Here is a 16,885-nt window from a genome sequence, read left to right on the forward strand (position 1 = left end):
TAAAAATGGTATTTTAGGCATTAGAAGATATATTTAAATTTTGGGGGTTTTTATGAAAAACACTCTGTTAGTATAAATAGGGAAAGGTTTTGAGTGAAATTCTCTCAAAAAACAAATTTCGGGGATCCTTCCTTTATTCTCTTTTCCCCCTTTGGGTCCTCTCCACTCCTTACGCCACTGGGATGGTGTGATGACAACAACGGAATGTGAACAAGGCTCATCATGGTAAAAGAAGGAGATTCAATGTGCTAGGGATCACATGGATATGTCTAGATGGTGCAAACTTGAGCTGCTAACATGTCTCACTTGAGGACCCAAGAAATACAGAATTTTGATCTATCCCTAGGTGATTTGATTGATCATTTTGTAGATGTCATTTCGATTATATTATTAGTCTTCCACTACTTGAACCATATTTTTCTTCTCATTCAAGGCCCCAGAATGCAACAGTAATATATGGTGTGGGAAAATTTATTTATATTCTTAAAATTCTATTTTGATTTTATCCTCAATTTTTTCCCGAATTCGCATTCATTCTTTTTACAACTCATTATATTTGCTTGTTCCTTATGTTCCTCATTCACCAATGTTTCTATCTTCCTGATTGTCGTCTAAAACTTCAACATCTCATGAGTCATCAACTTTGCCTATTCAATGAAGACTCTACTTAGTCCAACTGGTCAAGATGGCTGATCAAAAGTGAAATGGGCCAAGTTGATGGATCTGTCTTCTTTATCCATTGCGGGATATTTCCATGTGGTGTTTCCCTACATCCTACATAAGAGAAAGTAATATTTACTTTCTAAATATGATGCAGGACAACTAGAGTAATGGGTGCAGACGACTAAGGAGATGGGATGGACAACGATGGGTGCGGGTCGTAGGAATGGTTTAGGATAGGCGGGATAAACAGACCACAAATCCACACGATCGGTTTCGAAAACTTAAAACCAATGAAATAATGGTGGTGCAGCCCCGTTCCTCCTCGAGGGGGGGAGTACTATCTTCAACCACCGCGACAATGCCAAAGCACCAAATCCAATACTATCGACTTCGCATTCGTGGAAAAACTCACGAGAAGACCTAATCCACTATTTGTTGAAATTCCAAAAAACTCAAAGCAAATCCGATGGCGATGGAAGAATTCTCGTGGAATACTGGACGGAGAACATACGACACCAAAGAGTTCAGGCGTACCTCGGCACCAGAGTGCGTGATGAGGCTATGGGAAATTCTGGTCGTAATGTGGTTGGGTGATCCGGGCGTTGTATGGCCCACTGGACGATATAACTGGGCGTTCCGGGCGTTGAGTGGCCCTAGCGAAGGGCGTTGCTGACAAGCAAGGAAGGCTGCCAGATGAGCAATAAACAAGGTGGGTGGGGGCGACCCAGGTAGGCAGGTACCTGCGCGGGCTGCCAGGCAGATGGCCTGCGCGGGTGGCCATGGCGCGGATGGCCGGGGTCGATTGTCTGCGCGGGCAGCCTAAGCGTGGGCGGCAGGCGGCGGCCTGCACGGCCAAGACGGGCGCGGGCACCGGCCTGTGCGGCCAAGACGGGTGCGGGCGTCGGCTAGACTACCTGCGCGAACGGCCAAGGCGCGGGCGGCCTAAGCGTGGGCAGATGGCGGCGGCCTGCGCGGCCGAGAGGGGCGCGGGCGCTGGCTTGGCTGCCTGCGCGGGCGGCCAAGGTTGGCTGCCTGCACATGTGCCCTTAGCGTGGGCGGTTGGTGGGGGCCTGCGTGGCCGAGAGGGCCGCGGGCGCTGGCTTGGCTGCCTGCGCGGGCGGCCAAGGTCGGCTGCCTGCGCAGGCAGCCTTAGTGTGGGTGGTTGGCGGTGGTTTGCGCAGCCGAGAGGGGTGCGGGCACCAACTTGGCTGCCTGCGCAGGCGGCCAAGGCGCAGGTGGTTGGGGTCTGCTACTTGCATGGGCCGCCTTAGCGTGGGCGGTTGACGGTGACGCTGGCATCTGCGTGGATGGCCGGGACGACGGCCTGCACAGGAGATGTTGGCGGCCTGTGCGGCGGCCGGAGTGGCCGCTTTTACGGGCGAGGATTCCAATGAAGGGGACGAAGACGATGACTGGCGGCGAAGGCAATGACGCTTCGGCGAAGATGGGGCTAGGGCTTGCCCTTCAAGAAGAGAAAACTCAATTCTTGATTATAACTTTGCCAAGTGTTTCTTACAACATCGGCCTTCATATAGGCCTTGGAGGAAAGAGAAAATACAGGAAATGACGTAAAAATAAAACGTGGGAGACATGTAATCATGTCACGTCAAAGGGCAGTTCTGGATCTGTCGTTGGCGACGTGTCATGATGCGGGACGTCTCGAGAGGCGATGGTGGCACGTCCAAAGTCTGGTGGTTATTTGGTGGATATTGTTGACGAGTTTGCATGCCCGGCGTGTCAGATGACGTTGGTGGTGCGTCCAATGTCGATGCGGTGACGTCGTCGCCACCAAAATATATCAAATCCATTATTTTGCTCTCACATCCCTTGTAACCTCCAGGGTTCCTCATTCTAGTCATCTCCTCTATGGATGTACCTGTTTCCACATCCTTATGACAAAGAGTGGACTGATGAGGGGGTGCATGTCAAATAGTGAAAACGGGTGGGTTCCACAGTGGATGGAAAATGAGCATTCATTAGATGATTGAGGGTTGACTTAGGTCCTTAAAAAATTTTGTGAGTTATGTGGATAAGTTATGACCTATGAGGGGATATATTAGGTCCTTTAAATTTTATTTATTCTAATATAGAGAACTATTTGAGAAATGGTTTATCTATCAAGGGATTGAGATAGACGATACGATAAACTTAAATTGTTTTGGTAGATTAGGCTAGCCATTAAAGCTGTCGGGATATCTAGGTCAAGGTGATGATGAGGCCTAACCAAAATTTTGTGCGTAACCCCAAGCATAATGCATAACGATGATACCTAGAAAATGGAAGTCATTATAGCTATGTCATCCTCAACCATAAAGTTGTTTGACCTTTGTTGACTCAGCCCACGAAAACTCTTGTTCAGCCCCCAAAGCCATCACCCAGTTAGCTTCCAAAGCCAAGTAGGATTCAATTAAAGTTTGCATATAAAGTGAATAAAAGTACTCATATATTATTTAGATAAATATTCGATGAAAATTAATCATTCAATATCATTCACAGAAAAACATGTTGAAGATTAAATTATCACAAGATAGTTCAGTATGCCTTCCTTTTACCTATCTACTAATTCACTCATTCTCTTCTTTTTATCTCTATATTTACTCTTTCTCAGGATCAAAGTCAACAGTTACAATATGTGCCAACCTCGTGCAGTAACTAGGAGTCCTATTACACCTAGGGCTAACTTCAATTAACCAAACTCAGGTTCATCTCGTATAGTGATCATGGGCTCGTACAAGTGGAGAGTTAATGTATCATACTTGACTGTGGTTTTTATAATATGCATTTCCATATGAGAATGGAAAATTTGTGCAGAATTGACATAAAGAGAAGTCATTTTAAATTTCTGATTTCAGGAATGATGAAAAAGGAAAAGTACTCTCTGAAACAAACATGAAAGTTTTTTTTCAACAGATGGATGCTCCCATACCTCTTCTCTAGACTTGGATTATAAATCAAAAAAGACTTTCTGCTCTTGGTCATTCCTCAACTTTCATAGGAATCTCACACCTTTTCAAAATAATTCTGGATCAGCCCAAAAAATGGCTGGAAACAACAGAATGGAAAGGGCAAATGTAGCTGTTGCACTTGTCTACTAAGTTTCAGGTTAGGAATCTATTACAAAAGAAGATAAAATCCATTTCAGGAATTTGTGACCTCTGAACCTCCTTTTGTCTATAACTTTAAAATTAAACCACGAAGAAATGTGAATAAACTAGCCACATCCTCATAATGACATGAAGACTGATCAGGAATTATTTTCATGATCAAATTTTGAGTGAATCCCCCAAGTTGAATATTACTTAATTTTCCCTTTGAACTCTCACTGTTCTCTCCTTCTCCCCTATAACTTCGTCAACACTAAATCAAATGGTACAATTTTATAAATTCTTTTTGATTTAATGAATGACACAAATAGTTTCATTTTTCAATATAAACCTTAAAATAGTTACCAAATTTGCAAAGTGATAATCTCCAGGCCAAGATCATTGAGAATTCAAAATTTCTGTTAGAAGGTTGTCCTTTTGGTAACTTCTTCAAACCTACATAAAAAAAATTCCAATTCCTATCGATTTGTAATGAAGTAAGAAAAAATGATTGAAAAGCTTATTAAAAAGAGCATGCATATTTTGTCACACGGTGAGATATCTTTCTTACTCTTTGTTTTTTTATTTTTGCAATGAAAGAGAGATGACATATCTGAAATCATTGTTAAAAAACTTCCTATCTTTAATTTAAAAATCAAATGGGAAAGTATGTAATTTTTGTAAGTATAAAATTTTCATATAAAGTAATTTTGTGATAGAAAAATAAGATAAATTAACTGCTTTAACTTTGAGCTGGTATAATCACAATTTTTCATTCATTGGAACATTAATTAAAGTTAAAACCTATAGTTTCTGCTCCTCCATGAATTAAACATCTAAAAAACTTGAAATTTTATGGTAGATGTCTGAAATCATTTTCTTCATAATATTACCAGCATGCAATTATATATATATATATATATATATAAATTTTGTAAATAATCTATTAGTTAGGAAAAAATATGAAATTATGTAGATAAGTCCATAGTGGCCATCACATTTCACAGGTCAAGGGTTTATCAATTTTGGTAAATGAAATAAAACATATTTTTAGGCATATCAGAAAAGTATTGACTCATAATTTAATGATTTTAATCATTGACCAGAGGTCAATGATTAGATGTCGTTACATGAAGGTCATCAACCAGTGCATGCGTGTTTTTCTTAGCTCGAACCTTCTAAAGTCAATGATCTTTATATGCATGCTTGCAGATAAGATTCACCATGGAAAATCTAATGTAAAACCGATTGACTTACTCATGGCATAATAGACATTGAGCATTTATCAAAACACATACTTTAGAATTTTCATTCAAATTCACCTAAAAAGTCTAAATGTAGGGGGTTAATGTCGTTGTTTTAATTCAGAATTAACCAACACTATTTATGGAAATTTCCACTTAAATACTCTGTAATTAATATTGCCAAGTACGGGGTCAATCCACAGAGAGGCAGAAATTTAAATTCAGAATTTTTCTTAAGCTGGGAATGAAGGAAATGAGTTTAAAAGTGAAAAATATAATATCTGGGATTTTTCTATATTTTTAGTTAATTTATATGTTTTTATATGTTTTAAATTGAAGCATAAATACAAAGAAAAACACTTAAAATATTTTATACTAATGTTCCTAATTTTAATTATTTTTCATAAATAGAAAATATTTTTATAGAATTAAATTTACACCAAAAACCACTAGAAATAATAAAATCGAGACTTAGATATTTTCTTATAATTTTTTAAACACTAAAATTACTAGAAATTGACAAGATGAATTTAGAGATTTTTTCTATTTTTATGATTTTTTAAATGCAAAAAATAATTTTAAGAGATCTTCCTAATTTTTTACAATTTTTAAATTCCAAATATAAATATTTTACCTTTTCCAGGAATTGCTGGTGGTGGAAGCGGCGGCGGCGGGCAGCACCGGTTCTGCTTTGGGACTTTGGGTCGTCAGGCATGATTCTGGCGTGTGTAGGCCGGCCTAATGGGTCGACCCAATTAAGCCAGGACTTAGCAAAAATTGGCTAAGTCCTGAACATGACACCCTTTTTCCCGGTGGGTGTGGTGCGTGAGATGCCCACACCTGGACAGGCAGGTGGAAGGGTATCCCTACAGCACACGCGTCGCACAGCCCAACAACGCATGGTGGCGGTGGTAGGAGCAGAAATCTGATTTTGTTTGGCCTAGTTGATGAATGTTCGATGTGATTTTTTTGGAATTTGAAATGGGAGATGATGGAGAATCCAGAGAGACATAGTGACAGACTTTAGAGCGAAAAAGAACATGCTCTAGAGAGAGAAAGTGGTTGAAATGAGGAGATAGAGAGAAAAAAATGAAGAAATGGTGTAGAAGCAGTTTGAGATGGAATTTGATGGTGCAAATGGTGGACATTTTAATGCAATTTTTAGGGAAAAAATTAGGGATATGGATGAAGGTCTAGAGAAAGAAAGAATCGATTCTAGAGATCTAGAGAGACAAAATAGAAAAAAAAGTGTTTAGAGTGAGAAAGTGATGGATTTAATGGGGAAATAGATAAATAATGATGGGAAAATGGAAATCTAAGTTCCTAAAACCTGACTACAAGTCTGGTGATCCCTTAATTCTTCCTCTTGAGTCTGGATCCTTATATTGCCACGATCAGACATTTTTCAATGCAAACAAGAGAAGACATTGAATGAAAACTTTAACAAACTTACATTAAGCAGGCTGAACAACCTGGATTTGGAAAATGCATTGTCCTGCTGGCCAGACACTTGCTTGAGCACGTCTAGAATGAGGGGAAATGAGGGAGAAAAATATTATTTATACATAGGAAGATTTACTAAAATATCCCTTTGGGCATTTTCTATTCTATTTTCTTGCCATTTTGCCTCTTTTTCTCCACGGGTTGAGAGCTTCCCCTTCTAATCTTCAGATTCTTTCTTTGTAAGGCTTTTGAGAGCCCAATGGGAAGGTCAGGTCATGGCCCATCTCCCTTTTATTTCTCTTTTGAGGGCCCACATCACCATTTGATCCTTTCAAGCCCCTTTTTGAGAATCACTTAACTCTCAAAAATTCTTCAACTCTTGCAGAATTGTATCTTCTCATTCCTTCAAATTTATGCACATTTGGAACTATATAATACTCATCAGTAATAAAACTGCTTTACTTCAAAGAAATCAAGGAGGTTAGTTAAAAATAACCATAATGTGAAAAATTGGAATTTATAGCCAATGCATAAATATTTAGTTAATTCAAATAATAGCATGATAAATTCTAAATTAATAATACCAGAGTCATATAAAATGTATGTAAATAATCTTGCATTTATCATGTTATCAGCACCCAGCCTTATTCTTACTCATGGTTGATTTATTTTTTTGTTTGAAGTAGACATGTGATCTGAATATATGAATTATGAATAGTTTTTATCTTTTAAGTTACCCAAAAATATTCAGTTTTCTTAATGAGCCAATGGATGGGGGTGTGGGGGTCGGAACTATGTGAAATTAAGGAGATGGTGGTTTCTGGAGATTTGGGAAATTGGACTGTGTGTGGGCTGGATTGAGGCCATTGAGTGTGGGTGTGGGACCTACAAACAAGTGTAGAAGGTGAGGGTTGGGACCTGGAGGATTAGATAGTGTGTAAGGTGGATTGAGGCCCTGGCGGGTGGGCTTGGGGATGTACGATTGCATGTATGAGGTGGGGTTGGATACTTGGAGAATTGGAGAGTGTGTTAAGCCCCTTGAGGGTTGGGATTGATAGTAGACTGTGGAGATGGGGGTGGGGATGTGGGTGAGGCCAAGATGAGTGGGTTTGGAATTTTTTTGGATGAGGGTACTATAGGGAAAGAGCATGGCGAGGGTGGACTATGGTTGTATGGTAATAATGTTAGTGTGGCACTGACAGGGGGTGGATATGTGGTGAAATTATAATGGATGTGTGGGAGTGGCGTGAATCTGTATTGAAGTTCAATGAAATTTAAGAAAAATAGTAGAAAATAATTTAAATAAATATAAATAATTATTGTATCATTAAGATTTTTAGGATTTTTGGGAATTTTTATAGCCAGAAAAGGAATTAAAATGAATAAATATAACATTCTTTGCCACTCTAACAATAGCAAGGGCTGAGTGAACAAACACAAGTGGTAGGAGCATGGCATGGAGTCAATTAATGACCTGGTCATTCGGTCCTTGAACAGTTTGTTCAAACAACCAAACCAGTTTATGATTAGTGTGGTTAATCAATTTGACTTGGATTCAATGGAGTCAACACAATCAGATAGTTCATCCCACTGATCATGGTTAACTAGCGTTGTAGGCAACAAAGTATGTGAACATATATATGCTTTGCGGGCCTTTAGAGTGATGGCTGGCAATAAAAGTGAACAAAGATGTGTACTGATTAGAATTGATGTAGAATGGGACACAAACAGAGTTTTGGTGTGGTTTGTGGCGTAGGAAATCTTGTTTTCTTGGCTATATATGAAAGGATTTACTAGATAAAATGTGAGTGAATTCAAATGAATAAGATAGGAGATCACACAATCATTGTTGTCACTTCCCCAAGGGCTGAGTGGTGCTCCAATAATGTTGATTAAGCTTGAAGTCAGCCCTACACTGTTTTACAGTAATAATAGATAAAATAAATATGATGCACTAGGCCACCAACAACAACTGTGGGAGAAGAAATCAAAGGTAAGATACTAAGGGAGTGGGAAATATTTTAAGTAGAAGTGCCTTGAGTTTCCCAGCAATGGGATATCATTCTTAGAGTTTTTAGGGCTAGATACTTATATTTCCAGTTGTTGTTCATTCCTTTGATGGTTCAAATTCAAAAATAGACTTTCCAAAACTGAATTTGATCCGTCTCTTTAAAAGGCTTAAATGGGTTGCAAGGATAAAATTATTATGTATTGGGTACATGGAATTTTTGGCTTAGATTGGCTCCATCCAAAATTCAGTGTGCATCAGAATATTTAATCAAAGATGGATTTAAAAACCAAAAACATAGATAAACCAAAGCATCACATTTGCATAGATTTCTGGCCAAGATTTTTTGGTACTTCAATTGAACTTCTTTAAGCCATTGAGATGTCTGGCCTCTAGAAGCACCCATGTTATCTTAGAATCTATGCAAACCATATATATCTTGTTATTTCCCTAGAGCTATGATCTTAGAATCTAATTTCCTTTCCATCTAGTGTCACTAGATGCATTACTAGGGATTAGAAAGAGAAGAATGGGGAGGGCACTCAAAATTACAGGTATGGGTATCAAGCAATGGTGCCCCACTCTATTTATAAAATCCTAGTAATTTTCACCTAAGTCCTCGGGAAATTTTCATAAAATTTGTCCCTAAAAAAATTATTAAAGTCTCCAAAATTTAGAGTACATCTACAATCATTTTACTATCTTATTTGTGTGTCCCTTCACACCCATGATTCACTCTAGTCAATAACTTTATTGGCTCAAAATTCTTTATTATGTGAAGGAATCAATTAACTATATCAATAAATATATTAATTATCAAGGATGAATTTAATTGAATTTATTGGTTAAGTTGCCAGCCTGTGGGGTGCTAACCTACACCTCATCCTCTAGAAGAAACAAAAGAGTACGTCAACTATCTTATGTAAATTCCCCACCATAAGTTATCATGTATGTATAATCTGTCATCCATGTGAGACTCCCAAATGGCTTTGGGTATGGTTAATCATCAAACCCTAAACTGTCATCCTAGTTTGTATTGATGCATGGTTAAATCATCAAAGAATGCATTCTATGATATTTTTGTGATCCTTGCCAAGGATTTAAATACATCATTCTTTCTTACGTCAAACTCTTCTACTAACGAGTGTGGATGATCCCATCTTGACCACACAATAACACCTTCTACGATATTTTTGCGGCCTTGGCTAGGGATTTAACATCTTCTTCATTGAGTCAATCTCCTATAATACCGAGTGTGGATCTTCTGGTCATGACCACAGAATGACCTTCATGGACCTGTTACTGCATTGGAGCTATGGTGGTTTGGAATTTTGTTGATATAGACTCATAACTCATAGTCAAAACACAACTCTCAATCCAGAAAGTCTCTTTGGTGTCTTAGGTCTAAGTACCGCTTATACAACGATGAAGTAAACCAAAATAAGGATAGTGAGCTGTCATTGTAAGTAATTTCACTTCATTATATTTATAAGCTTTTTACTTTGCTCAATAATGTATAAAAGAGAGTCAAGTTGTCTCCATAGGGACTATTCGAGATAGAGTGAATCAAGGAATTAGAATTCAGTTAATACTAGTATCGAATACTATTATTCTTGAGAGTATAGGTTGATATTATTAAAGGCATAGGAAGATTTATATATAGGATAGGGCAGGATATAGGGAGATAGTTGGAGAGAGAAAAGGGTATCATGATATTGGAAAGACGGTAAAAAAATAAAGTAAAAAAAGAGTGCACAATAACTATTTGGAAAAACACCTAAATGAGAGAGCATGTGTTTATTGATATTTTCATGCAAATATTGGATACATATAGACTGAACATTGGAACAATAATGTATAAATAGAGCCAATGATATGGATAATTTTTTATTTTTACTCAAATAATATTATAGAAGAAGTAATTATAAAAAAAAAGATAGTCACAAGGGTATTCTATGAAATTCTTAAAACAGAAGTGAAAAATTTTTCTAACAATTTTTGAAATCATATTTTTATCTTTTATACATTTTTAGACTCGTATAAGTCTAACTTATATGAGTTTTTTGATTTTGAATTACTAGATTTAATCACTTTGTTGTATGTGATGGATATTATGTCGCCCTAAAGCAAATCCCACCACCATGTTTCGTTTCAGTTCATTGAAAGAAATATATATTTATTATTATTCATGTGCAATGTTTATAATAAAGTTCATAAACACATCCAATGCTATTTTGAATTATGATGACATCATAGTACATCTATCACTAGTATTTAAACATGTATTCTAGATCATTGTATCAATGGATAGTTGAGATGAACATCAAACTTTCTGTGTAAAATGTCACTATCTGATTCTACTTATACAATAATTATAGCTGATGGTGTGGCCATTGGTGACACTAAAGACAAACGTTGGGTGCTCTTTAGAGATAAAATTTCAGTGAAGTGATCCATTTGAATCCCTTGATGGTATAATACCAAAAAGCCAAAGGGGTTGATTTGTGTCACAGTTGTATAAGTGAGTCATTAACCTGTGATACCAAGGGTATCTTGGGATTGCATGACCATATTTTGACTATGGTTTATGAGTCTTAGCTCAAATATAATATGAATTACACGAAGGTCATTGGGTAGTCAAGATGGGACTGTTTGCCCCCAGTATAGAAGGAGATTGAATTAGGGGAGATGATGTTGTTGAGTTCTACGGCTATAGTTTTGTTGTATGAAAACTAAATTTAAATTTTATTTTATACATCATTTCATAAATGATCTATAAAATATGTAATAGAATGAGTACCTTTTGGGGAACTTTTTCCACCTTTGACTTGCCTCTAGGGAGAGTTTCTTCAAGTCGATCCACTGCTCAGCCTCCTGCAGTATCCACATGACTAGAAGCCTGCTAGATCTCCTCTCCTTGTTCCACACTCCTTGAAGATCTTATGATTCTTCTCACCATCAAAGAAGCTTGTGGAATGAGTGGAGAAACTAGAAATGGGTGCCCCCTTTATTTGTACTAATTTAAGATTTTTCAAAAAAACCTTTGAAATAAAGTTTATCTTCCAACATCCTTTTAGTCTTATGCGACTGACCCTCTAGGCCCATATGTCAATCTAATTAATAACATTGAGGTCTCATAGCATTTATCAACCAATCTTATTAATTAACTATATCAACGTATAGATATTTAGTAGATGATCAGTTTAACCCAATCGAAAGGTTAAGTTTCCAGCCCGTGGGGTGCCACTCTACACCTCTGGCCTAGAACATATTGAGTATTATTTTAACTATCTAATGGAACCTTATCCATCATCGGTTACCATAGATGTATAATCCTTCATCCGGGCAAGAGTTCCATATGAAATAGGGTATGGTTAATCGTCAAACTCTAATTCTTCATTTGGTTAGTATTGATGCATAAAGGGGATCATTGGAGAATATCTTCTCCAATCTCCTCACAAACTTGGCCAGGGATTTGGATGCATCGTCTTCCTTGAGTCAATATTCTCTTATAGCAAGGGTGAGTGATCCTCTCTTGACCACACAATCATCTTTGTGGACTTGTTTCTATATCTGAGTTAAAACTTGTTTGAATCTCATGATTATAGACTCGTAATCGTCCATCTAGGAGATGTCCTTGGTGTCTCAGGTCAACAGATCACTTATACAACCGTGACAGGAATCAACCTGATTGTCGTTTAGGTATGATACCATTCAGGGATTCATATAGATCAACTCAGTGAACTCTTTCTCTAAAGGGAGCCCACCATCTGTCCTTTGTGTCTCCACAATAATGGCCACATGATCAGCCATACCTATCGTATAAGTAGGATCAGATATTGTTAATCTATTTGGATAATTCAATGTCCATCTCGACTATCCATCAAATATGATGATTTAGAATACATGTTTAAAAACTAGTGAACACTATATAATAATCTCATTACAATGCACTAGGACATTGAACATATTCATGGACTTCATTATAAACTTCACACTCTAATAATAATGAACTAATATTTTATTCAATAAACTTAAGTAAAACATGGTGGTGTGATTTAGCTTGACGGCCACATATTATCCATCAGAGTAGTGAGGATATTGGTGAAGACTTTCTCCAATGATTCCTATTATACATCAGTATCAACTTAATGAAGATTAGGGTTTGATGATTAAAAACACTCTAAGTCGTTCAAAGTGGGCAAAGGATTATACATATATATGATAATTGATGACAATGAAGATTCCATGAGAGAGTTCATTCGATACTATGTATTTTCTAGAGCATGATGTGTAGATTGGCCCCCACTGGCTGTTAACTTAGCCTCTAAATTGGATTACTGATGGAGGACCATCCAGCAGATGGCGGCTCAGCGACGACGACGCCACCCGAGGATGCCACGATGACGCGCCACCAGCCACGCCGAGGCGCTCGAGTCGACGTCCGTCATCCGGGGTTTAAGTACTCCGGGTAAGCAAGGCTTTACCATTTTATTATTTTCATCATCATGTTGTATTTCTTTCCGAATTATGGATTGGGCCATTATCGTAGGGCCCGTCCTCGTCTTTGATTTTATATTTTAGAATTGTATTTGAATTTGTAAGGAGAGACTGAACCACGTTTCACGACGGTTCGATCTCTCCCCACGTTCTCTTGGCACCCCTCCTCCCTATATAAGGGGAGGGCATGCCCAAGGAACATTTGGAAGTTTTTGAATTGAAATTGTTTCAAGAATCTTCCCCTTATCGTAGTCATAGCGTAGGGGGTTTGGCTAGCCCCATCTCTTCGTCGAGACCACTCCGAAGAGTAGAGCCCACGTCCTGTCCGTCGAGATCACTCCGGGCGTGACGTGTTCAACCGCATCGCCGAGATCACTCCGCATGCGTTATAGATATTCAAGAAGCTGTTGCCGCCAAGAGACGAAGAAGGCACCCGTCGAGACCACTTCGGACGCCATCGGAATCTTGCGATGACCACGGCCGAGCGCTGCATCGGGAAACCTGTCTCCGCCGTGGAGACCCACCCGCGACCCATCAAGAATCCACCCCACCAAGGTTCTTGACTCTCTTCCTCATTTTCACCTTCTCATCCCTCCATCCGACCACCTTCTACCACGTTTCTTGGCTCCCGTACCTCGTCCCGGCCCTCCTTCCCTCGTTCTTGAACCCCTCGCCCTGTTCCCTGCCTTCTTGATCTCCACCATCACCGCCCAACCATCTTCTTGATTCCTCCCTTCACCGCATAACCCCATTCTTGATCCACCCACACCAATTCTTGATCGCTTGCGCCACCCTTCTCCCTCGCCTCTGCCTTCGCCACCTTCTTGCCCCTTAACCCACCATTTCTTGATTTCCCCCACCTACACCACGTCCATGACCACCCCCGACCCCATCGCAATCCACAACGCCGCGCTCGCCGCTCCCCGTCGCAGCTCCGCTCCGCCCGTTGCCCGCGCTGCGCCGCGGCACGATCCCGCACGCGCCCCGCCTGGCCTCGCGACCACGACCTCCCCCCCCGCGCCGCGGAGCCGCCATCCCGGCCCTGTCCGTGCTGTGGCCTCACACCGCCGCGCGACCCGCCCGTGACGCGGCTCGTGCCGCCACGGTCTGGTCGCGCGCCCCAGCCTCATTCGCGCGCGCGGTCGTCCCGCGCGCGCGCGACTCGTCCCCGCCACCTCGCTGATACTGCCCGTGGATCCGCTCTGTGCCGCCAACCTGTTCCGCCAAGCCACCCGCCGCATCGCGACCCTCCCGCTGTGCCGTGACTCAGCGCGACCCAACAAGTCCAATCCAGTCCTCCCGACCGGCCAACGTCTCGCCCATCTTGACACGCTGTGGATTAAGTGATGTAAAAGGTCAGCCCGTCTCCTCTCCATCCTAATCCAGTATTATTATCATCTACAGTGCTGTCTCCCGCTATCGCGTCCTCTGCCACGACTTGTCGAGCATCGTCAGAATAGGACGAGCCACCATTGACGAGAATAGGAACTTTCTTGGGGTAAAAGGACTGTCTTCTGGCCACTTAAATTCCAAACTAGACAGGGCCGTCAGACGCCCCTCGCGTCGTAGACGTCTAGTTATCCCGAAGGTCATTGGGAGTTTGATCCACGGATCACTCACCCTTGGTGTCCGTCATAGTACTCGTTCTTATTCCCCTGATTCTTAACTGCTTGTTCATTTACATATCATTTCTTACTCTGATTCAGGCCACATCATCATTTTATCCTGTGACGTGAAACGCGCCGCTCGATCCCGGCCGTCGGCGTTTCGCATCAATTACATTGATCCTTAGTTAATTAATTTATACATTGATATAGTTAACTAATAAGGTTGGCTAATTATTATTTTTGGTCTATAAATTTATGTGTATGAAAATTTTTTTAAGTAAAATACAGGGGAGGTGCATCCATTTAGGCACCCAGGCCAGCCAGCACTGACCCCTCCCTCTCTCTTCCTTCTCATTTCTCCCTTCAACTAAGGAGAGTGTCTTCCACAAGAGCTTCTAGAATATTTGGAGAAGAGAAAATGGAGATCAAAGAGCATCTTGATCGTGTGGATTTTTCTTGAGGGCAGACACATAAATGGCTTCATAATGCTCTCCATGAAAGTAAGTCAAGGGTGGAACAAGTTCCCCACAAGGTACACAATTTTTTATTTGTTTTGGAGTTTGATTTCGAGTTTATTTCTACTTTTATTACTTAGATAATATTTTCATAGCCTTCAAGTAAAGCCCCAAAATCTAACAATATGGTAACCTCTAGCTATGGGTGACATCTTTCTTTAGGTTAGCAAACAAATATAATTTTATTTGTTCACTAGCTCATGATTTATCCCTTAAGTTGAAAAGATGTCACCCTACCAACTAGAAACAATTATGAATACTGCAGAGGATGAGAAAATCTATCGTTCTCCTATTTCAGAGATTTGGTTTTCTAATTCCATCCAACCTATCATAGGAATAACCAAATTAGTTTTTTTATGGAATGGGACTGAACTAGGACTCTTCAAGGTTTATGTGGCTTCATTCTCAGATTTTTCTTCAACCACATAGAAGAGATTTTCCATGTTATCACCATAAATGGTTCACCAGCGACAAAAGCAGTGGTCGGAGAAAAAAATAGATGGCTTTTCCACTGGCCATCCAATCCCTGTTATGGAGGATTCAATATATGATATTAAGGTGCAATCGTGGACATTCTTAAGTAATGATGGTCCAAAATACCTATGATGTTGCATATGTCTTGATAAGCTATGGCTTTTTGAGCTACACCTATAACCCCAACTTGCTGAGCTGTAGCATGCTAGCATGCAGTTTGTTGGCATGCTACTGATTTTTTTTTTATTTTTTACACAACCTTTATTATTGATACCTGAGATTTTAAAAAAGAAACTAATACATCCTCATAAACTTGACCAAAAGGTCAACCCGTAACATGTAAAATGTGATCTATTGTACATAACTAAGGTGCAGTTAACATGTTGTATATTCACACCAAAAAATTAATCAAAACAATTTAGTAGTCATGTAGATTATTAAAGATTCTCGAAAACATGTAAATGAGTTTGGATGCACGCTTTGATATTGATGCATGAACTGAAGCTAGTTATAAACCATTGAGGGATTCATACAGATCGATGTAGTGAAATCTTTTGAATAGTAATACCCACTATCTATCGTCCATTTCTCTCTCCACAATAATGGCTATGGGATCAGCCATACTCATCATATGAGAAGGACTAGAAAGTGATATTATATCCATACATTTTGATTTCCATCTTGAATATCCTTTGAATATGAATATTCAGAACACATGTGTATTCTAATGTATATCTTGTATCAATGAATATTAAATATGACATGGAATATGTGATTGGCTTGCGGGCCACATATACTTCCAATATTGGGCCATGGCTTGGGTTTTCTATTTTGGTCTAGAACATAGACTAGAGCGTCTCTTTTTCTCCCATTTGCATCCACAAATCACTATTAAATTTACATAACTTTTTTGAACGTCAATTAAATTTTCAAGAAAATGTGATATGTATCGATGCTTTGATATATATCCTTCAATTTATTCAAGCATGTTAGTCATTCTTTATATTATAAGCAAGTTATTCAAGATATACCCTGAAGGCTACAAAAGAAAGTGGACTAAACCCAAAATTTCAATAAATGTTAACTACACAAATTATCCATTGGTACTATACAGTCATCATTTTTAAAAAGTATGGTCGTGAGATAGTTTATACAATTATGGGCTCAAAACTGTAGTTTCCTAATACCTCAGGTAATTTATTAATTTGGGCACAAAAAAGTTGGTAGTGGGCTATGGTTTTAACTGGGAAAATGATAGAAATTGGTACAGAATGACAGAAATTGGGAAAAATGTACTTAAATTTTCTTTGGATTACTACTCGAGTATTATTATCTTTCTATATCATCG

This window comes from Wolffia australiana, chromosome 14, assembly GCF_029677425.1.
Source record: "Wolffia australiana isolate 7733 chromosome 14, ASM2967742v1".
NCBI classification, from domain to species: domain Eukaryota; kingdom Viridiplantae; phylum Streptophyta; class Magnoliopsida; order Alismatales; family Araceae; genus Wolffia; species Wolffia australiana.